The 22,958-nt window shown below is 46.6% G+C and overlaps 1 protein-coding gene and 1 long non-coding RNA gene across 5 annotated transcripts in view; both read left to right on the forward strand.

The window, feature by feature from the left end:
* Rbm20 (RNA binding motif protein 20) overlaps positions 1–22,958 on the forward strand; it is a 212,680-nt gene that overhangs the window by 76,604 nt on the left and 113,118 nt on the right. The window lies entirely within an intron of this gene.
* On the forward strand, positions 11,707–22,646 carry LOC143271179 (uncharacterized). Its single transcript, XR_013048393.1, has 2 exons — positions 11,707–19,775; positions 20,176–22,646. It is a non-coding gene; the product is annotated as an uncharacterized LOC143271179 (long non-coding RNA).

Consider the following 22,958-nt stretch of genomic DNA (forward strand, 5'->3'; position numbering starts at 1 on the left):
GACAGTTAGTTGTTATTGGACCCCCCTCCCCCGCCCCCCATTACAACACTAAGTAAATTCATATGTTTTCTTGCACACATATGGAGACATCTCACAGGTCGACTTCTAATAGAATGACCGAGCCTTGCAGTTAGATTCTGCCAGATGGTATTTCAAAGAGCTAGCATGAGTTGTATTCCCATCCACAGGATAGAAGAATGTTTGCTCTCCACATTCTCACTGAGGGGAAGCCCACTTTAATTCTCCACCCCGCCCCCACGTGGACAGCATGAAGTTGTGTGTTCTCAACACCGGAGAGCGCACGTTTCTCATAGCCACTCTCCTTCCCACTGTAACAGAAGACCCAGCGTAAGCGGCTCAAGGCTTGGTTTGGCTCACAGATCTGAGGCCCTGCTCCATCACGGTGAAGGCTTGGCAACAGAGTAGAGCAGGTTAGACCTTGACTTGTGGCAGCTGGCCCCACTGCAGGGTCAGACAGGAAGCAAAGAGGCTTCCGTGGAACCAGAGGCAGGTCTCGTTATTGAGACTCACAGCCAGGGAAGCCACAGTCTGAGCTCCACACCCTTCCAAAGCAGCACTACCCGGTGGGAACCATGTGCGCAAACTCCTGAACCTTTATGGGATACTTCATATTTACACTGGACAGTGTCTCTTGTGTTTCCTGTTCCGTTAATTAATACTCATAGTTTCTACTCTTTGTAGATGAATTTCTAAATGGTCTTATTAAATAAAAAACATGGACCCAAATATAGGGGTGAAAGCCTTAGAGGAATCAGGGAAATAGGGAAGGCCACCAGCCAACCTTACCTCACCAACTCTGCAGCTTCCAAATGCCGTGATTTCCTATCTACCCTTGCCTATATGCCTTGCTGTTCTGCCCTCTGATTTGCTCTCTCTGTTCAGCTACATCACTTCCTCTTCCTACCCAGCTCTGTCGCTTCCTGTCCATGGTTAACTAGTTTTGGAATTTAAGGTATGTACTACCACACTTGGCTCTGTTTTGAGTGTGGTCTTGAACTCACAGAGATCCTGCTGGCCAAGTGATACGATTAAGGGTGTGTGCTACCATTGCCCGACTTCTTTGTTTACTTAAGATGGCTTGCTGTTTCCTCCGATCTCCAGGCAAGCGTTATTTATTAAAGCACAAATAAAATATCACCACATTTTAGCACAAATAAAATATCACCACAACTCTTTAATAAAAAGTGTGGGTTGTGTTTTCTCATTGATCTGAATAAATTCTTTGTATATTATGGATCTCAATGATGTGATATTGTTGTAAATATTTTCTCATAGATGCTGCTTTTAGTTTTTTGGGGTATTTTTTAAAAATTAATTAATTGTATTTTGTGTCTATGTATGTGCATCATATATGTGCAGTGCTTGCAGCTGTCAAAAGATGGTGTGGGACCCACTGAAACTGGAGCAGTGGGTGGTTGTGAGTCACTGTGTGGGTGCCGGGAGCCAAACCCGGGTCCTCTGCAAGAGCAACAAGTACTCTAACCATCAGGCCAGCACGCCAGCTCCTTGGTTTTGATGTGCATGGTTCTTCTTTTGTTTTACTTGTCTGCTGTGCAGCATGTGTGTGTGTGTGTGTGTGTGTGTGTGTGTGTGTGTGTGTGTGTACGTGCATGTGTGTGGCTTTAGGCTTGATGCCCATTTTTCTTTGATCAGGTACACTTTTATAACTTTTATGAATTCTGATTTGTTAGTCTATTCTTCATGGTGTCTGAGTTTGTTGTCTTGAGAGAGAAGGATATTTCTAACCTGGATTAGTTTCTCTTCTGTGTACTTTGTTAGGTGTTTGTTGTATTCAAGGCTGCCATCTTTCTTTTCCTGTCTTCATCTACAAGTAAGAACTGTGTAGACACTGCTAGAGGATTTGATGGAAGGCAGGTGTGAAGGGTCCTGCCTCTGCCTTCCCTCTCTGATGTAGTCTGTGCTGCTAGACAAGTCACCATAGCCTGAGGAGCTTTGAAAACAAACGTTTCATACTCCAGTTCTAAAGACTGGAAGATTTGAAATCTGGTGACATTGCCAGTGCCACAGTTTGGACTAGGTGTTTCTAGGCTTTTAGTCTTAAAGAACTGAGAAGAACACGTAAGTAGGAAGGTACACATAAACAGGAAGGTAGCAAGAGGTTTGATTTAAAAAGATACTGCAAAGGCTGCAAGAGGGTGGTGGGCTGCTTGAGCAATAAAAATCCTAACTAAGACAGAAGTTGGTACCAGGGACTGGGGTATTGCTGTGATAGGCCTGACTATGTTTTTATTTGGAGGAATTTGAGCTTTAGGAGTTTGGGTTAGGAAAGCAGTGGGTTGCTTTAAGTGCTGCTTAATGGACTATACTAGTAGGAGCATGGAAGACAGTGGTGCTAAGAGTGATTTGAACTGTGGGGGGCTGGCTCAAGAGGTTTCAGAGGAGAAGAATTTTAGTATGTTGCCTAGAGGTCATTCTTGTGATATTTTGATGAAGAAAGTGGCTGCCTTTTGCCCTTGTCTGAAGAGTCTGCCTGAGACTAAAGTGAAGAGATTTGAATTAATTCCACTGGCAGAGGAAATCTCAAAATAGCCTAGTATAGACTCTGTCATATGGTTACTAGTGTTCATGCTTCAAAGATTTATAATGAAAAGAGAAAGCTGAGCAAAGAAAAATACAAAATGTACAATTTGAGGAGAAAAAGAGTACCAAGAAGTGGAATGGATCTAAGTCTTATGTTCAAGGAGATAAACAGATTAAGAAATGGAAAAAAGGGAGTGGTTCCCTTAGGACAAGATCCCACCCAGATAAGTTTCTACTTTGTGAAAAAAAAATTAGAGAAAAGCTTAGAGCTGATTGTGGTGGGGCACACCTTTAATCCCAGCACTGGAAGGCAGAGTCTGGTGCATCTCTGAGTTTGAGGCCAGTCTGGTCAGTCTACAGAGGAAGTTCAAGAACAGCCAAGCTTAGGCGGTGAAGAAAATCACCAAAAACAGAAAGCTGGTGAAGATGCAATTGAATGAGGGGGTCATGTTCCAGCCCCAGCAAGCAGCAGAATTTGGCAGTTTTGGCTATGTGGTTCTGGCTTTAGAATCAAGGATAGAAGAAAGGGCTTATGAAACCTTCCTCCACAACTAAGGAAAGCTGCTGAGGCCAGGCATGTGTCTGGGATATCCCTGAATGGAGGCCCAGAGAGGCCATTGTGTGAAGCTGTGAAGTTGAAGCCTGGATTGCCTTGTAGACCCCAAGATGTTGAAGGTGCCAGAGTCATGGCATTCCTGCCAAGGAAAGCTGCTAACAGGGAGTGGAACCAGCCCAAGAGAAAGAAATATGTTGCAGTCAACAAAGCTGAAAGGAGTTGGAGATCTGGAGAGCATTTTGACATCAGACATGGAGATGCTGAATTTAGAGTTTGCCCATCTGGTTTTGGTTTTGCTGTGGTCCAGTATTTCCTCACTATGCTCTCTTCCCTACATTTTGGAACAGTTTTGTATATCCTGTGCCATTATATGTTGGAAGTATGTGATCTGCTTTTTTATTTTAATTTTATAGGGGGTTACAGTTAAGAGATTGCATGAATCTCAGAAGAGACTTTGAACTTTGGACCCCCCTCCCTCCGAGATAGGGTTTCTCTGTGTAGTTTTGGTGCCTGTCCTGGATCTCACTCTGCAGACCAGGCTGGCTTTGAACCCACAAGAGATCCACCTGGCTCTGCCTCTCAAGTGCTGGGATTAAAAGCGTGCACCACAACCACCTGGCATGAACTTTGGACTTTTACACACTGCTGAGACTGTGACAGACTATGTGGACTTTTGAAGTTGTACTAAATGCATTTTGCATTACGATATGGTTACAAGCTTATGGGGGCCAGGGAGTGGAATGTGGTAGCTTGAATGTAATTGGCCCCCATCAGCTCATAGGGAGTGGCACTATTAGGAGTCGTGGTTTTATTGAGTAGCTGTGACTTTGTTGGAGGAAGTTTGTCACTGTGGGGGTCAGCTTGAGGTCTCCTTTGCTCAAGCCATGCCCAGTGTCAGTTCACTTCCTGTTGCCTTCAGATCAAGATGCAGGACTCTCAGCTCCTACAGCAACATGTCTGCGTGCATGTCACCATGTCCCACCATAATGATAATGGACTAAACCTCTGAAAATGTAAGCCACCCTAATTAATTGTTTTTCCTTTATAAGAGTTGCTGTGGTCATGGTGTCTCTTCACAGCAATAGAAACCCTAAGACAGTGGTTCTTCACTTCAATTGAGAGGCTTGGATTATGTAAGTCTTTATTTACTGTGCACGGCCTTTCCCATGATTCCCATTTGATTTTAATCATATGCATGTCTAATTATGCATAGATATAATATGTTTACTATGTTTTCCCTCTAGAAGTTCATTCAGAGGACACAATTTGCCCCAACTAGTCATATTAGTTAGTTTTCTCTTGTAAATGACTCAGGTAACTTAGAGAAGAAAGAGTTCCCTTGGGCTTAAGGTTCCAGAGGGTTAGAGTCCATGGTGGTGGGGCAGCGTGGCAGGAGGTGGCTGGCATCGTGGTTTGTAGCTGCAAGCTGAGAGCTCACATCCTTTACTGCAGGCACAAAGCAGAGAGAGAGAGAGAGAGAGAGAGAGAGAGAGAGAGAGAGAGAGAGAGAGAGAGAGAGAGAGAGAGAGAGCAGCTGGAAATGGTACAAATCCTTAAATTGTCAGAGTCCTCTTCCAGTGACATACTTCTGCCAACAAGGCCACACCTCCTAAACCTCCCCACAGAGCACCACCAACTGGAGACCAAGTATTCAGATACATGAGATTATGGGAGACATTTTTCCTGAAACCACCACGTGAGTTCAGGCTGCATCTGCCCTCAGCTTTTGGTCTCCCCCACCCCCACATGTTCAAAGACATGTCTGAATGGAAACTAACCACAAAAGAGGCGTTACTGAGTACCTGCAAGGGCGAACGAAGTGACATCCCACTGTCTGGAGTCGAGTGTGTGTGAAGCTGAAGCTGGATAGGAGTAGAGGCCGGAGGCTGCTCCGTTGTTAGCAAGGAGCGTGAGGTGGCTTACGGTGGCCCAGCCATTCCTGTGCCTGCCTCCCTCAGTGAGAACTCACTTCCTGGTCCACACAGGCACCTCTGGCTCTGCCCTCTCTCCGGATCCAATCACCTTGTCCCACCTCCTAATACCCTCCAGTTGGGATTAAGCTTCAACGTGACTTTTGGATGAATGGGTGAATGAATTCACTCAGGGTGAATATATCCACCATCACAGCCCCCCAGCTCTCCCACCGCCGCATAAACAGGCTTGCTTCCTTCATGGTGGAGACACACGAGTCTTTCTTTGACGCTGAGGAGTTCGGGCACAGTGCTTGGGGGTCCTGTGTCCATTCTGCTGTGATCCGGTTACTAGCTATTTCCTGGAAGTGCTCAGAGCCACACACAACCTCTGCTGGCCTAGGAACATTACCTTTTTCTCCTGTCCACAGCTGGTCCTCAAATATGGAATTCAAACTTAATCTTAGGCCAAGGACCTCGGAGTCACCTGGATCCTCATTTTTCACTGTCCCCATCTAATCCCTCAGGAGAATCTCTCAGCTCTTCCTAAACATACAGTAATAATTTGGCCATGGGACTGGAGAGATGGCTCAGTGGTTAGAGCACTGGCTGCTCTAACTCAGGTTTGATACCCAGAACCAACATGACAGCTCACAGCTGTCTCAAGGGATCTGATGCTCTCTTCCAGCCTCCTCAGGCAACAGGCATGCATGTGATGCCCATACATGCGTGCAGGCAAAACACCCATACACATACAAATAAATTCAGTTTTTACAAAAGAACCTGACCACTTTTCAGTAGTTTCTCTACCCATCCCATCCTGCCTCTGTTCTCTCCCAGAGCAGCCGGAGTGCCTGAGTGCCCTTTTAAATTCAAGTCCTCTGCTCAGAATGCTCTAGAACCAGAGGCGCTGCCAGAGCCTGCACGGTCCTCCATGGCCCTCTCCCCCAGGTCTTCTCACTTCCTTCACTGTCCTCTCTCAGTTCTCTTCCCATTGGGTACTTGCTGCTGCTGTCTGGAGCACCTCTCCTCCCAGGAACTTCAATGTAGCACCTCTCATTTGCCCCTTCTCCGGAGGCCTTCCCTGGTCCTGCGTCAAGCAGTGGTCCTAGCCTCCACTGCTCTTGGTCCTCTTTCAGGTTTTTTCTGGTACATCATTCATTTACCTGTCTCTCTCTTTTTTTTCCTTCCTGAGCTGAGATGTATTTTCCATGAGAAAAGTAATTGCTTTGATCCCTGATGATGAATCTCCAGCATGTACAGCAATTTCCAACATATAGAAGCCCCTCACCCATTTGTTAAATGAATATGGAAGTGTCAACCCTGGGTTTATTTTGGTATGGACCCAGCTTGCCATGGGAGCCTCTGTGACCTTTTTGTGGGTCCTCCAAAGAGTGGGCAATTTGAGTATCTATTTTGCGTACTGCTGCTTCCTGGGGGCCCAGTATAGTCCGCCCAGGCATCCTCATGCCAGCTGTAAATCAGCACAGCTCAGCCTGTGCCTTCTCACATGACCAAAGGGCACATCAGCGAGCTCTTCAGTGGCTTCCCTAATGGGTGTCATCTTCGAAAACAACCTGTGGCTTGCGGCTCCAGTTTTGCTGTGACAGTGTCTCCCTGCTTCTCAAGAAACGTCTTAATGACGCCTGGCACGTTGACCTCCACACAGGCTCACTTCACCACGCTGTAAAATGGAGCCCTAAAAATAGGCAGGATGGCAGATGAAGGCAATATATTACGGAGCTCCCTCCTCACTTCTACAGCCCAGCGCACAGAGCATTCATTGAGGAGGTGAACCCCTCAATCGTGCTGGAATGAGGTGGATTGGGATGTGCATGGAGCATTATCTTTTCCTCTACTTGGAGGTACTTACTACTTGGGCATCTGCCCTCCCCCCCTCCCCCACCTCTGACCATGGCCTTTTCCCTGATTTTGCACAAGGGTTTTTTTTTTTTTTTTTTCATGTGTGAGGGGTGTAATTTAGAACAATTAAGTTGATTGTGTAAGATAAGAAATAACTTTTTTTCAAACACAGCAACACTAGAGTGGAGATTTCTTCTGTCAGGTGAGATGCTGTGACCTGATTAATATAAAGATGTATCTCAGTTGTAAGGCAGTCATTTAATAAATTAGTACTAATAGGCTTTATTGCTTAGAACAGTTTTAGGTTCATAGCAAAATCGAGCTGGAGGGATGCAGATTTTTCATATATCCCACCATATGCACATTCTTTCCACTAACCGCCTCCCCCGCTGGAATGCTTAATTCCCACAGTTGATGACTCTACAGCCACACACGTTTATCACTAGTATCACAGCTTGCATCCACGTTCTTTCCTGGTGGTGTACACTCTGTGAGTTTGACAGATGAATATCTACCATTATAGCATCATGCAGGGAATGTCAGTGTTCTAAGGTGAAATTGATTTTTTAAAATTTATTTATTGTTGTGTGTATGAGTGTTCTGTCTGCATGTATGTTTGTGTACTACATTCATGCAGTGGCCATGGAGACCAGAAGAGGGCATTAGATCCTTCTGGGCTAGAGTGAGCATTGTGGATGCAGGGAATCAAAATGGGTCCTGGAAGAGCAGACAGCGCTCTTAACCACTAAGCTATCGCTCCAGCCCTGGGGAATTAAATTTTATTGAGACAAGGCATATGTGATTATGCTTTCTTTAATATGTTTTAACATTGCATATAAAGCTAAAGTCGGCTTCCTCTACCGCCTCCAGTCTTGGGGCTGGCCCCAGACGTAATTCATTAATAACTTGTTTGTGTGCTTTCATTTGCAGCCCAGGTAACCTGGAGCCCAGTGCAGTAAAGACGGCTCTAATGCTGTCGACAAAAGAGCTCTAGGGGCAGGTGGATGTGGGGCTGTGCTTCCTCAGCTCACAGATACCCCACCAACTTACTGTTGCATTACAATCAGCTCCCCTGAAGTACTAGTCATGCGCCTTTAACCTTCTAAAACATCTTTTAAAGGTTATAATATGTCATTCCTCTTTTCTCTTTCCTCCCTCCAAACTCTCCCGTGTACCCCCATGGCTTCTCTTTCTTTAATTTTTATATTTTATATGTTCCTAATAATACACCCACAACCTGCCCAGGCCCTGCGAGGCTGCTTGTATGTATATGATTTCATCTGGTTCGGGAGAACAGCTGGGACTCTTCCCTGGGGGACTCTTTTCCCACTCTTAGCGTTCCTTAGCTGCCTGTGGTTCTTTGTTTAGAGCCGAGCCTCGTGAGTTTTCACTCTTCCGGTGCCAGCGTGTCTATTGGTGTCAGGTCAAGTTCAGGAAGCCGTGTTGGCAAGACTTCATGAGTGTAGTTTCTCTGACATTTCTAGGAGACAGAATCTCACATCACACTTCTGTATCTGCGCCTCTTGCCATCTTCCTGCCCCATCTTCTGCAATGACCTCCAAGCCTTAGGTGCAGGGATGGTGTAGCAGACATGTCAGCTGGGATTGGGCTCTATAAATGCATTTTGATCAGTTCTGGTTTCCCACAATGATCTCCATCTGTTGCAAGGAGACGTCCCTTGATGAGGGTGGGAACTACACTTCTCTGTGGTATAAAAGTGAATATTGAGAATGCAGTTAGGAGTTATGCTGGCTTAGTAAATCTGTGGTTGAGGTTCCTCTCCAGATCCGTGATGTCATTAACCCTGGGTAGTTGGTACCAGACATGATTTCCATCCTGTTGAGTGAGCTCTAGTTAGGGAGGGGGAAGGAGATAAGTGAAGAAGGAGGGTAAATAACAATAAGGATGTCTGAAAAAGTCATAAGGAATCATAGTATTACTTACCCATCTAAAAATGCCCATAACACATTGTGCTGGCTAGTTTTCTGTTAACTTGATACAAAATAGAGTCACTGGGAACCCCATTGAGAATACACCCCCACCAGACTGGCCTGTGGGGTGTGTTCTTGGCTGATGATTGATGTGGGAGGGCCCTGCTCTTTGTGTGTGATGCCAATAGTGGGTGGCCCTGGGTGCTATAGGAAAGCAGGCTGAGCAAACCATAAGGAGCAGGGCAATCAACAGTGTTCCTCCATGGCTTCTGCATCAGCTCCTTCCCCCAGGTTCCTGTTTGAGTTCTTCAATGATGAACACTGATAAAATCCAAGTAAACCCTTTCTTCCCCAAGTTGCTTTCGGCCACGGTGTTTAACCACGGCAGCAGGAGCCCTAAGACAGAAAGGTAAGTCAGTGTATAAATATACATAGGTAATTTTTCTTTTTTTTTTTATTTTCATTTTCTTGGGTTTTTGAGACAGGGTTTCTCTGTACAACCCTGGCTGTCCTGGAATACACTCTGTAGACCAGGCTGGCCTTGAACTCAGAGATCCACCTTGCCTCTGCCTCTCAGGTGCTGGGATTAAAGGTGTGTACCACTACTGCCTGGCTTACATACATAGTTTAAATGAAATTTCTCCATCCTGGATGACAATGCTCCCTCCAAGAGCAACAGACCATCTAACAAAGCATCCCAACAGAAGGCATGGGAAGCTGTACTTGAGTTGTTGATCAGGGTTGTCCAAGAGACTCCTGAACTATTCTAAGTTATCAACATTGCCCTTGGTTGCCCTCTAGAGGTGGAAAGTAAGTTCCTATTGCCGTAGACACCATGCACTTTGGACACAGTGTCCAGAGGACCTGAGCTGGATCTGACCTAAAAGCTTCCCCCTGAGGACTAGTTTTCATGGTACCAGAAGGCACCATGCAAGCTTCCAAAAGAGGGGAGCAACCAACAGCTCTATACAGCTATGATGCCTGTGAACCACAATAACAACCAACACGGAACGACAAACCTAAGGATGCAGCTAAGCACCCATACTTCGATGGTGACCAATGGTTCTGTGATTGGACTTAAGGCCCACTAAACAGGGGGAAACACTTCAGCCTTTAAAATTACACAAACGGGCTGCTGAGAAGCTTAGTGGGCAATAGCTCTTGTTGTGCAAACGGGAGGACTTGAGTTCAGATCCAAGCCTGACATAAAAAGCAGGGCATGGCTGTGCATGCCTGTAACCCTGGCATTGGGTGGCAGAGACAGGCAGATCCTGACTATGTGCTGACCAGCCAGGCTAGCCAAACCAGCAAGCTTCCAGGTCAGTGAGGGACCATCTCAAGGCAGTAAGGTGGAAAGTGGTGGAGGAGGATATCCAATATATTCCTCTGGCCTCCACATGCATGCCACAGGTGCATGCACCTGCGTACTCACTTGCATGCAATACACACACACACACACACACACACACACACACACACGCACACACACACACACATACACACACACACACACACACACACACACTCTATGAGCCAGTTTTCATATACTCACAGCATTGCACATACACCATCAGTAAGTCAGTTTAGAATATTTTCATACACTAAAGGAAACTTTATACTGATTAGCAGTCACTCTCCCATTCCCTTCTCCACCATTCCCTGGCAATTATAACTTATTTTCTGTCTCTGTGGATTTTCCTCATCTGGATATTTCATATCAATGCAATATGTAATATGTGGCCGTCTGTGGGTTTAGCATTATGGCTTTAGTCTTCGTTCATGTAGCAGTGTGTCTATATAGTATTTTTCTTTATATTGGGTAATATTCCACCATGTAGGCAGACTACATTGTGCTTATCAGGTTACAGTGGATGGATGCCTGGGTTGCTTTCACTTTGAGACTCTTATGAGGTATGCTGCTATGAGCATTCATGTGTAAGTTTTTGTGTGGACATGTCTCTGGTTCTCTTGGATATTTGCCAACATGTAGAGTCCTGGGTCATTTGGTAAGTCTCCATTCAATGTTTTGAGGAATCACCAGAATGGATGAACTGTCTCACAGTTCCATTGGCAATGAACAAGGATTCAGCTGCCCCCTCTTTCTGCCACACTGTTGCTTGACCTTTCTATTTTAGCCATCTGAGTGGCTCCGAAGGACACTGTTTTCACGTGAGTTTTCTTAATGACTGATGACGCTGAGCATCTTTTCTTGTGCCTTCTGGTCGTTTGCATATTTTCTTTGGAGATGTGTCCATTAAATCCTCTGCCTTTGTTTCAGTTGGGCTGTTTGTCTTCTTACTGAGGTTGTTTCCCTTTCTGGAGGTGGCAGACAGAACAGCATGCTTCTCGGTTCTTCTTCTGGCTCAGCCCTGGCAGTTCTGCTTTCACCGCGGGCTCCTCTGCTTTCCCAGCTCTAAACAACACAAGTTCCATTCATTTGTACCCAGTATGTATGTGCCAGATACTGAGTAGCCTCTATTGTACTAAAATAACTATGCAGCCTGTCAACATTTTGTCATGTGTGGGGGAGGAGCTCAAGAGCCCCGCCTCTCTCAAGGGTCTGATGGCAGCTAATGGTTACTGGAAGGGGTGTTCATTTCCTTTAGTGGTAGCCACTGATAGGCCACTCATGCTTAGTAAGTCATCCTCTACCCATGCTCATGCAGGCAGCAACCCTCATTAAACTGAGTGGGACTCACAAGCCCACACTCACACACACACATGCAGGTACACACATGTGAGCATGTGCATACTCGTGCATGTACATACACACATGCATGCATACACATGCACCATGAAAGGAGGAGAGGGGACTTGCTAGAAAGAAGAAGAAGAAGGAGAAGGAGAAGGAGAGGAGAAGAACAAAAAGAAGAAGGAGAAGAAGAAGGAGAAGAAGAAGGAGAAGAAGAAGGAGAAGAAGGAGAAGAAGGAGAAGAAGGAGAAGAAGGAGAAGAAGGAGAAGAAGGAGAAGAAGGAGAAGAAGGAGAAGAAGGAGAAGGAGAAGAAGAAGAAGAAGAAGAAGAAGAAGAAGAAGAAGAAGAAGAAGAAGAAGAAGAAGAAGAAGAAGAAGAAGAAGAAAGAGGGGGATAGGGAATGATGAGACAAGGTTAATGGGCTGGGGGAGGTTAAAAATGACCAATAGCCAAAATTCATCACATACATATGTAACTAGAGTTTTCCTGCCTTGCCCACAGTCAGGACAAATCTTTGTCACCCGCCATTCCCATAGCCGCTCAGACCCAACCAAGTAAACACAGAGACTTATATTGCTTACAAACTGTATGGCCATGGCAGGCTTCTTGCTAACTGTTCTTATAGCTTAAATTAATCCATTTCCATAAATCTATACCTTGCCACGTGACTTGTGGCTTACTGGCATCTTCACATGCTGCTTTTCATGGCAGCGGCTGGCAGTGACTCCTTCCGCCTTCCTGTTCTTTCTTTTTTTCTCTCTGTTAGTCCCGCCTATACTTCCTGCCTGGCCACTGGCCAATCAGTATTTTATTTATTGACCAATCAGAGCATTTGACATACAGACCATCCCACAGCATACATATATGAAATTGTCAATGGAAGAAAAAAAAAACAGAGAGAAAGACATAAACAAAACAGCTGCAGAAAGAGATTCAAGTTTCCATTTCTAGACCAAAGTTGCACAGTGCGAGATGCAGACAGATCTGCTGGCTTTCTTTATCACCAACACGAGACAAACAGACCAACGAATTCCAATAGCTGAGGTCTGTGAAGAGTACACTTCTCTCTGGGTTGGTGGTCAAAAGCTGAGGCCAAGGCTTCAGGTTAGTGATGTGATGTTTCACAAGCTGCTGTGCAGCCGCCTGTGGAGAGACCTGCTCCAACAGGCTGCAGGTTGCTCAGGCTGAAGCTGCAGGGACTGGAAACTGAGGAAGTGAAAAGGCCTCGTGGAGAAATTGCTTCTTCCTGGTTGAAGTGGGGAGATGTAAATGCTTGCAGAGGCCTCACCATTATTGCCTGCTGGTCTAGAGTGTGCTGTCACGTGGGTCTGTTGTGTTTCTGGAGAGAGAAGAGGAATGCTAATGCACTGAATCCCTGTGGAGTGGTGAGTGGAGAGAAAGGGATGGAGAGTGGGATTGCTGCTGAGTGTCCCTATGGAAGTGTTGGCTTCTCCAGAGCAGCCACCAGAAACTGCCCCGTGGTGTCCCTGCAGCCCTGGGTGTGCCGGGTCACATTGTTGTCCTGCCAGCAGCCTAGCACTTCCAGACTCATAGAGGGTACATTCTTTCTTTGTAGCCAAAGCAGATATTTTTGCTGCGTGTGAATCATCTGAGGAGTGAGAATAGCAGGCAAAGAAGGCCGGATCATCATTATCACCGAGAAGCATTTGTCAAGCACCTACCTAAGTGCACCAGGTTCCCCGAGGTAGCGCCCGTCAGCCTTGGCTGGGTTTGGCTGCACCCTTCCTCGGAACTTGACCCCTCAGACCCCGATGGTGTGCCTAACATGGGTGTGTGGTTCCAGCATGAGGGCCAGTCTGCCCTCAAGAAGTTTTAATTTTGTGAGTAGAACAACACATGTGGACCACCGAGCAGGGTAGACTGTGATAAATCCTGCCACTGAGCTGTTAATAAAGTGGCAAACCCCATCCGTGAACTCAGACAGCCATTATCCCAGCTCAGCGGGATAACCATGCTGGCCCTCTGCAATTCACAGATGCCTTCCGAGTCAACACCACCACAGATTTGCCATATCTAAACAGGCTAGGGGCCCTAACATGTTTGGGTCAGAGATCCCTTTTGGAAGCTGATGAAAGTTTTGGATTTCTGTCTACCTCAGAATTTCTTTGGAATGTACGCCTGTGCAGTCTCACAATTTCAATTCCTTGGTTTGTATGAACATGCTGAAAACCAACCTTGCAGGGGGCTGTGGATTCATAATACTGTTTTCAGAGCTTATATCCTGCAGGGTTTAAAACATTTTTATCAATTCTTTGAGAATTTCAATATATTTTGATAATATTTTGATAATAGTCACCACCCTGAAACTCCTCCCAGATCCACCCCCTCTTCAAACCCACAAAACTTGTTCTCTCTCCCTTTCTCTTTGGTCGACCACCAAAGGCCACACCCTTAAAGAGAACTGACTCTCCTCTCCCAGCAGGCATCAGTGCCGACAGCTTCTCAGCCTGAGGTGGGGCTTCATCCCTGCCTTCACGCCCCGTTTTGTCCATGGTGCCGCAGTCGCTGTTCCTATGTGCAACTGCCCTGTCTGTCCAGCAAGCATCGCCATCTCTGGCCCTTGGGCTCCTTCCTTCCCCTCTTCCTTGAAGGTTGCTGAGCCTTAGAGTGGGTGATAGGGTGGCTGATGTGATATAGACCTGAGCACCCCATGTTCTCTTTCTCTTCGTTGACCAGTTCTGGGTTTTGTTAGTCACCATCTACTGGAAGAAGAAGCTTCTCTGGTGAGGGTTGAGAGATGCACTGAACTATGGGTGTAGTCGTGGTATTGTTTTAAAAGCCCCAGATGAACTCACTAGAAATATTATGTTTTCTCAGGACCGAATAGATGGCTCAACAGTTAAAAGCACTTATTGCTCTTTCAGAAGACTCAAGTTTGATTCACAGCACCCACATGAGAGCTAACAACTGTCTGTAACTCAAGCTCTAGGGGATCTGACACCCTCTTCTAGTTTCCTCAGGCACTGCATGCGCATGGTGTACAGACATAGGCAAAATACCCCCAATCATAAGAAAAAAAAAAAGCTATGCTTCTCAGTTATTTCTATATTAAGAACTCTTCTTTAAAAATATCATTCCTTCAAGGTGTCCACATGTTGATTAATAAAGCACTGTGGCATGGTATTGATCCAGCCATACAGAAGAATAAAGTTCTGTCATTTGTGAGAGCACAGGTGAGCTTGGAGGACATCATGTTAACTGAAACAAGCCAGGCCCAGCAAGACAAATTGTGCACGAGCTCACTCAATGCAGGGAGATGGAAAGCTGATCTCATGGAAAATGAGAGCAGAATTATGGCCACTAGAGGCTAGAGTCGGGAGGAAAGAGATAGGGGGACAGATAGCAGGCTTCTCAAATCCAGCCAGATTGGAGGTAAGTTGTAGTAGTGATTACATTTGAACTAGAATTTACTATTTCAACATAACCACAGGAGTTTGATTTTTCTAAACACAAAAAGATAATATTTGAAGTGATAGAAATACTACTCAGACTTAAATTGTTACACAGTGTATACACACACAGAAATATCACACTATAGTGTGTATTTAACCATTCCATACCAATTTAAATCTAAAGTCATTTACTAAGTGCCCATTGTAGTCACACATTATTAGACCCAGGGACTCTAAGGACAGAATGACAACAGAGAGTCACCCTGTTGACCACATTTTTCTTCCACTCTTGCACACACTGAGACAATAAAAATACAGTTGCCTAAGACTTATTTTTTTTATTTTTACTATAAAGCAAGGCAGACAATCTTGCATTTTAAGCATGCTATATTGCTTGGCTTTGTTGAGGGGGTTCAGGGTCCACAGAGCTGAGTGGAGGAGAGGGGACAGTGTTAAATCCTCTACTCTTGTAAATCTAATTTGATGGCACAGTGCTGGGGTGGCGTGTGTGTAGGAGGCGGAGGGCACTGGCCATGCCAGATTTCCGGAGACAGGAGGCAGGATTGACAGCCACAGCTTGGTCCCTGTGCTGGGGTGGAATCTGCTGCGTGTGCAGCCTCCTTCCTGCCCCCCTCCCCCCATCCTGGCAGGCGGTGCTGCACAGCAGACAGACAGCCTCCCTGTCTTAGGACAGATGTGTGTTGGCTGCCCTATCTGCTCCCTCTCTGGGCTCTCCTCCCCCTGCTCCCTTGACGCACCCCTCCCGCGGCCTCTTGGTGGAATGTCCTGTCCCGGGAGACATTGCATCACTGCTCTCGGGCCTGATGCTCTTGGTGGCTGCTCTTGCTCTGACCAAGAAAGGCCTGAGGTTTGGGTTTCAGGACTGCTGTGGGGAATCTGTCGTCTGTCTCATGTGGCCCTGTCTCAGAGCTGGAGATGTCACCTAGCACCATTGCATGCTCTCCCAGTTAAAGCACTAACTTGGTCAGCATGGAACAAGGTCCTTCACTCACTCTCTGCTTCTCCAGGGGAAGACTAAGATGGGCCAGGCAGATGGAGGCAGGGCCACTGAGTACCCAGGTGAGTGTTAGCTGATGGTGTTAGCTGATGTCCCTTTAGTCTACCTACTGGATATGAATCGTGGCCAAGTGTTGGCCTCTCTCAGCCACTCACTGTCCTCGTCTGTGAGCTGGGAAGAACACCTGCTCCCTTGGGTTTACATGAGGATCAAATGATATTGAGGAGGGACTATGAAGTTAGGGGTCCCAAGATCATCCTCCAGCACAAACTGAGAATTGAGGGTTCACAAGACCACACTCATGTGTGTAGTTCATTAGGAAGACTTACAGACCTTGTGGGAAGCTGTTATCTTCAAAGTTATAATCCGTTACCGTGGAAGGGAATAGATGAGGCAAGGGACAGGAGACCAGATGAGTTCTCAGCAAAGTTTCCAGTTGGCCTTTTTCTGTGGATTCATGTCAAGTGTGAGTGTCTGGTTCCAATGTGTGACTGCATCTATAGGGTGTTACCACATATATAGGGTGAAGGAAGCAAGCTCACTTCATTCAGCCTTGGGGAGTTTTTCCTGGGACTAGCTCACATGTTGGTGTCTGCTGTGGGATGTCTTTCTGTATGCTGTGAATATGTGTTGTTCTGATTGGTTGATAAATGAAGCTGTTTGGCCAATGGTGAGGCAGAATAAGGCTAGGCGGTACATTTGAACTCGAGAGAGAGGAGAAGAGAGGAGAGTGGGGAGAAGCTGTGAGCTGCTGCCAGGAGAAGCAAGATGTGAAAGTACCAGTAAGCCACAAAGCCACGTGGCAATGCACAGATTATAGAAATGGGCTGAGTTAAGTTGTAAGAGCTAGCTAGGGAGAAGCCTGAGCCATTAGGCCATACAGTTTGTAAGTAATACAAACCTGTGTGTGTTTGCTTGTGTCCAAGTGGCTGTGGGACCAGGCGGGACACAGGAAAACTTCCGGCTACAGGTGTCCTTGAGGTTGACCTTCCTGTCCAGCCTCTCCTAGGTTCAAGCTGGAACTGCATGGCTCAGGACCTTCCCATAAACCACAGCAGAATACCTGCTGTGTCCCGAGGTCAGACAACCCAAGAACTTAAAGATCACCTACCAGAGCTAAAGAGGGCAAAGGCCAGGGCTGCCTGTGGGTGACATTCTTTCCTTGGTAGGGAGGGTGTCTCAAACTAGGCCTGGTATGTGGTAGACTTCAGGGAATTTCTGAGCATGCTTACTGCTATACCCCAGGGTCACGGTGAATATTCTTTCTTTTTTCTTCTTTAAATTGTGTCTGTGGTCTCAGGAGGGGGTCAGTCTCTTGCCTATACGAAGCTGATATCAGGGTGTGCTTTGGTCAATTAATAATATTGTTTCTATTTGTTCAGTTGTGCGCTGTTCTAATCCTGACAGGGCCACATGTGCTTGTGAACCATGAAGAGGGCAGACAGCTGTACCTTCCCAGCTTATAGGTGAGACAGGTGACACTGGAGGACACTTTCTGAGTCACCAAGTCTCAGGTCTGACTGTAGGCATAAAGTGTGTCACTGGGTGTCCTCCACTCCCTGCAGACCTGAGTGTCACTCTATTGGCGTGGCCAGTTTTGAGCAAGCTGGGCATGGTCCCTGGTCAGATCTGGTTTCCCACTGCATCCAGGCTCTGTGACTTGGGGCAGATTTTTTTTCTCCATTCACCTGTCCAGTCAGACACTTACCAGAACCACCCAAGGTAAAGCATATGACTTACCCTATCGATAACGATACTGTGCACCATGGTGATTCTGCTACAGCTAGCCCCCAATAACCCACCTCTCCAAGCTTTTTGTTATGATTTTAGGAACACCAGAAATGGAGGTTCTCTTGAATGTGGAGAAATTAATTGTGATATTATCACAAAAACTTTTAAAGTAACTGCCAACTAATTAATTATGTACATGATTTACAAAGCTATCCTGTTTACTCTCCAAGATCCTTCCTGCAAGGGGCTCTCTAACTTCAGTTCCTCGCTTTGGGATCTTTTTTTTTTCTTTTTTCCTATTCCTGTCTCTCCTGTGCTCCCAGTAAACTCCTGCACACCCATCAAATCCTGACGGTGTCTCACTCCCACTGATGTTCATACCCGTCACCTCTCTGCATTTATTGGCATACTGCTTCACCTTTACCTGACAGTCTGGCTAACGCCTGACATTTCCCCGAGGCCGTGATCCCTGTGACAGTGGACACTGAGGTTACCATTCTCAGGTCCAGCTCGTCAGTTGTTGATATATTCAATGCAATCGGAAAAGCTGGGTGGGAATCTCTCGGAATAGAGGCACTGGCTGTCGATCCCCAGACATCTTCAGTTGCTTTAGAATCACCACCCTTGTGTCCTGGATTACAGTGTGGACAGGACCAAGAGACTGTTCATCTGTGCTCTAATAGGATGTTGGGGTACTGAGAGATGCTCTTCTGCCTCCTTTCTTTGGGGGTAACACAAATGCTGTCCTGTCCTGTGAAAAATATTCTTGGGTGTGTTGGTGTCCCTGCTCTGTATGTATGCCGTGTGTTTAGTGCCCACAGAGGCCAGAAGACAGTGCTCCTTTGGAACTGGAGTCACAAGTGGTTGTGAGTCACCCGATGTGGGTGCTGAGAACCAAACCTGGGTCCTCTGTAAGAGCAGCAATTGCTCTTAACCACAGAGCCATCTCTCCAGAGACTTCCCCCTTTTTAAAATTCCAATTTATATAGCTATTTTATGCGTTTGGGTGTATATTTTTATCTTCATGTTATGTACCACATGTCTGGTGCCTGGGGAGGCCAGAAGATGGCATTGGATCCCCCAGGACAAGAGTTACAGACGGTCGTGAGCTACTGTATGGGTGCTGGGTTTCCCCGGGCAGGTTGTGCATTGGCATAGTAGCACCAAGGTGAGACTTCTGTGATGAAGAGTTAACAGTGTGGAAGCATAGGCCACCAGTTTCAGCCTCTTCAATCTGGCCAAGAGCCCTCTTTGCCCTTCTGTGGCCGTTGAAGTCTAGAACCATCCACAGCTCCTCCAGCTATGGGTACATCTTCTGCGGTCTGGTAGAAAGCCTGGTGCTGCTTTTGGATTCAGCCTGGCTGTTGACCTCTGTGACCTTGAACAAGTTGTAAGCTGTTCAAAGCCTGGTTTGAAAGATGGATGGGGTGCCTGTCCCTCATATCGTGGTGGTTATATCTTCCTTCTCAATGCTCATCACCGTGGGATGGAGTGCAGCCCCTCGAATTCTTGAGTAAAGACAAAGGGTTCTGAGCCCGAGTCCTGCCTCTCTTGCCTTTCTTCTCCCCTCTTGTGGGTCTCCTCCTCGGGGGCTGTTGGCCACCAGCCATGAGAGCAAGAGGAGCCGAAGCAGCCAGCGGGTTCAGACGGCAGTGAACATGATGGAAAGAAAACCCGGACTTTCAGAGAGACTGCTCATTTTATTGCTCCAGGGGTAAGGTATATAAGGGTTCCTAGGGTTATGGTGGGAAGGGCTGATTGGTCATAACACAGCACCTAATTAATTATCATATGGATGGGAGGAAAGAGCAGGACTTAGGTGCTGAGCCATACAGTGTTTGCAGAGAGCTCTGTGCAGGGTCATCCTCCAAATAAGGTCAGGCATCTGAGCTTAGAGACACTCTCCAAATAAGGTTGGTGGATAAGAGGAAGCCCCACTGAGAAAGGGAGGCCTCCATCTTGTGCTGAGCTCAGAGAGCTGTCCAGACATGGTAGACTGCAACCTTAATAACAGGGTTCTCCTACACCTCTTTCCAGCTAAACAGCACCACGAGGAAGGCTGGGGAAGTGAGACAACACCTACGGGCTGTCTTGAGAGGTGGATCTCTTTGAGTTGTGTTCTGGGGCTGTCTTGAGAGGTGGATCTCTTTGAGTTGTGTTCTGGGGCTGTCTTGAGAGGTGGATCTCTTTGAGTTGTGTTCTGGGGCTATCTTGAGAGGTGGATCTCTTTGAGTTGTGTTCTGGGGCTGTCTTGAGAGGTGGATCTCTTTGAGTTGTGTTCTGGGGCTGTCTTGAGAGGTGGATCTCTTTGAGTTGTGTTCTGGGGCTGTCTTGAGAGGTGGATCTCTTTGAGTTGTGTTCTGGGGCTGTCTTGAGAGGTGGATCTCTTTGAGTTGTGTTCTGGGGCTGTCTTGAGAGGTGGATCTCTTTGAGTTGTGTTCTGGGGCTGTCTTGAGAGGTGGATCTCTTTGAGTTGTGTTCTGGGGCTGTCTTGAGAGGTGGATCTCTTTGAGTTGTGTTCTGGGTGCTTTTGTAATAGATTAAAAGATTGTTTAATGTTATCTCTCATTTTTGTATATTACATGTATATGCATGTGTAGGCCAGAAGAGGGCATTAGATCCTCTGAGATCGGTGTTACAGATGGTTGGAGGTGCTGGCACCCCAACCTGGGTCCTCCACAAGAGCAGCAGGTGCTGTTAACTGCTGAGCCATCTTTCCAGTCCCAGCCTTCAATATCTCTTTGTATAGTTTTGGTTGTTGGGTCTGTTTTTTCTCTTGCTTCTCCTTGTTGACTCACCACCACTGATAGCTCGCCTCACATTCCTCTGTCCTTTGTCCAGTGAGAATTGAGTCTTGTAAAAACAGGCTTCCTTTCCCCTAGCCTATTCTTACAAATTTCTGTTAAGAATTAGGGGACATGTTTCATTTCTCCACCAGATATCAGGGAATTCACTTGTCCATTAATCCTCACTCTGCAGAGTCAAAACTAGGTTTTCTAGGCCATATTCAGCTCACTGTTCTGAACCAGGCAATCAGGTATCGTTTTCTGGGAGGTTCTGAAATCCTCCCCTAGGTTCCTTTTCTTCCTCAACTCCTGATTTGAAACCCAGAGTTTGCATTAGTTACCTTTCTCATCACTGCGACACAAAACAAATCAACTTCACACAGGGTATTCAGTCCAACATGGTGGGTCAGGGGTGGCAGCAGGAGCTGGTGACAGCTGGTGACACTGGCAATAGTTAGAAGTAGAGTGCAGATGGGAAGTGGGGTCCGGCCAGCAAAGCTCAAGACTGTCCCTAGTGATTCACCCCGACCGGCAAGGTTCTATCTCCTAAAGGCTCCACAGTCTTCTAGACCAGCACCAGCAGATAGCCATACGTGTGAGCCTGTGGGAGACGCTTCACATTCAGACCACAACAAAAGCCTTCTAGGTTGCATGGAGGTACTGCCACGTGAAGTCTGTCCTTGCAGGTCACTTGAGGGGCAGCATTCTGAAGGGAAGTAGACTCTTGACCTGAGAAGACTAAGCCAGTCTAAGATGAGAAGTCTTTCTTTGGAGTTTAGAAGTCAAAGGACCTCACTGCAAAGCATTGCCTGTGATGACCTTCAGAACCCCCAGCACCAAGACTGATTTCCCATAGCTGAGCCCAGGGAACTCAGAACATTCCCAGACAGCAGGACAGGGCCTGAACTCCATTATGGGATGCCTCAGTTACGACGATTATCAGGAGCATGCACAGAGAAGTCTCCCTTTATTCTTGCTGGTGTTTTCTTTATAAAATCAATTCTTTTCTCTTTTTGAGACAGGGCCTCACTCACTGTGCAGCCCTCTTAGCCTGAAACTCGCTGTGTAGACTAACTTCAAACTCACACAGACCCACCTGATGGGGTTAAAGGTGTGTGACCAGGCACTGCTGAAATCAATTCTTGCAGGGCAGATTCCTTTTGGGAAGTCTAGTTGTCGAGACTCCTTGCTCCTTTCCTTTCTTGTGTGTTTCTTAACACCATCACTCCCTTATAAGTACGCCAGAGTGGGGCCTACAGGCGCAGAAGTGACGCCTGTCTGTAGCTGTAGACAGCAATCACACTTTCAGAAAATGGGTCTTACATGAAGCTCTTCTTGCCTCCTCTTCCATACGACCGGACGGGAGCTGGTCCGTGGCATCTCAATGTTGTCCATCCCTGTTCCTGCATCTGGCATTGCTCTAAGAATAAGTGGCCCTCCTCCTACTCACTGCTTGCCCAGTGTGTAGGTTGAAGAAGACTATGAGAAGGAGCTCAGGGCACAGCCACTGGACGGCTGGCAGGATCGTTTCTACGGCACTCCGACCCTAACCTGGCAGGCATTTTCTGGAGGACACTGCCTTGGAATAAATCATCTCTGGCCGCACAGAGGAGGCCAGCACAGTGATTTGTGGTTGCTATGAATGAAACTGTCCGTGTAGGGGTGGCCTTTTGGTGTTCTGCATCTTGTTTAAGGTCATGGCAAATCGGGGTGTTGCCCACCCTCCCATCAGGACCTCTGGGGATTGTCTGCAATTTTTGTTCAGCTTCAGAAACACAGACTTTGCTCTTTTTCATTTTTCCCACTTCAGCGACTCCACACTTTTCACTGCCTTTGACATCTTGCGATGACTTTGTGGAACGCCTGGGAACTGCTCACCCAGCCGCTTTCGCTCCCACTTTAGAGATCGCCACCAAAGGCAGTGAGCAGCAGAATAAGACACGTGACTAGAGCTCCCTGGAGTGTATGGGCATCACACTTACTCCTAAAGGATGATTTCTTACACAGCACCTGCTCGGGATAGTTGTTAAACCACATTCATCAGATGCGTCTCTCTCTTCCTGTACTTTTTCTTGTGGAAACAGAAAGCATCTCCTTTTCCTTTTGGATGAGGAGATGATATTCTTATGGGTGATACTCTGTTTTGATCTTCTTCTTCTTTTTTTTTTCCAGCACAACAGAAACATGCTGATTTGGTGTGTCTTCCTGATTGATTTGAATTTTATTGTAGAGCAGTTTATGATAAAAGGGTCTCATTTGTGCCCTTGTAAAAGCTGGTTTGTGTTTCCTAGGATGACAATCTTACCTTATAAAAAGGATGAGTGCCGGGCAGTGGTGGCGCACGCCTTTGATCCCAGCACTGGGGAGGCAGAGCCAGGCGGATCTCTTTGAGTTCAAAGCCAGCCTGGGCTACAGGGCGAGATCCGGGACAGTCACCAAAGCTATACAGAGAAACCCTGTCTTGAAAAACTGAAAAAAAAAAAAAAAAAAAAGAA

The sequence above is a fragment of the Peromyscus maniculatus genome, chromosome 1 (genome assembly GCF_049852395.1).
Source record: "Peromyscus maniculatus bairdii isolate BWxNUB_F1_BW_parent chromosome 1, HU_Pman_BW_mat_3.1, whole genome shotgun sequence".
Classification (NCBI taxonomy): domain Eukaryota; kingdom Metazoa; phylum Chordata; class Mammalia; order Rodentia; family Cricetidae; genus Peromyscus; species Peromyscus maniculatus.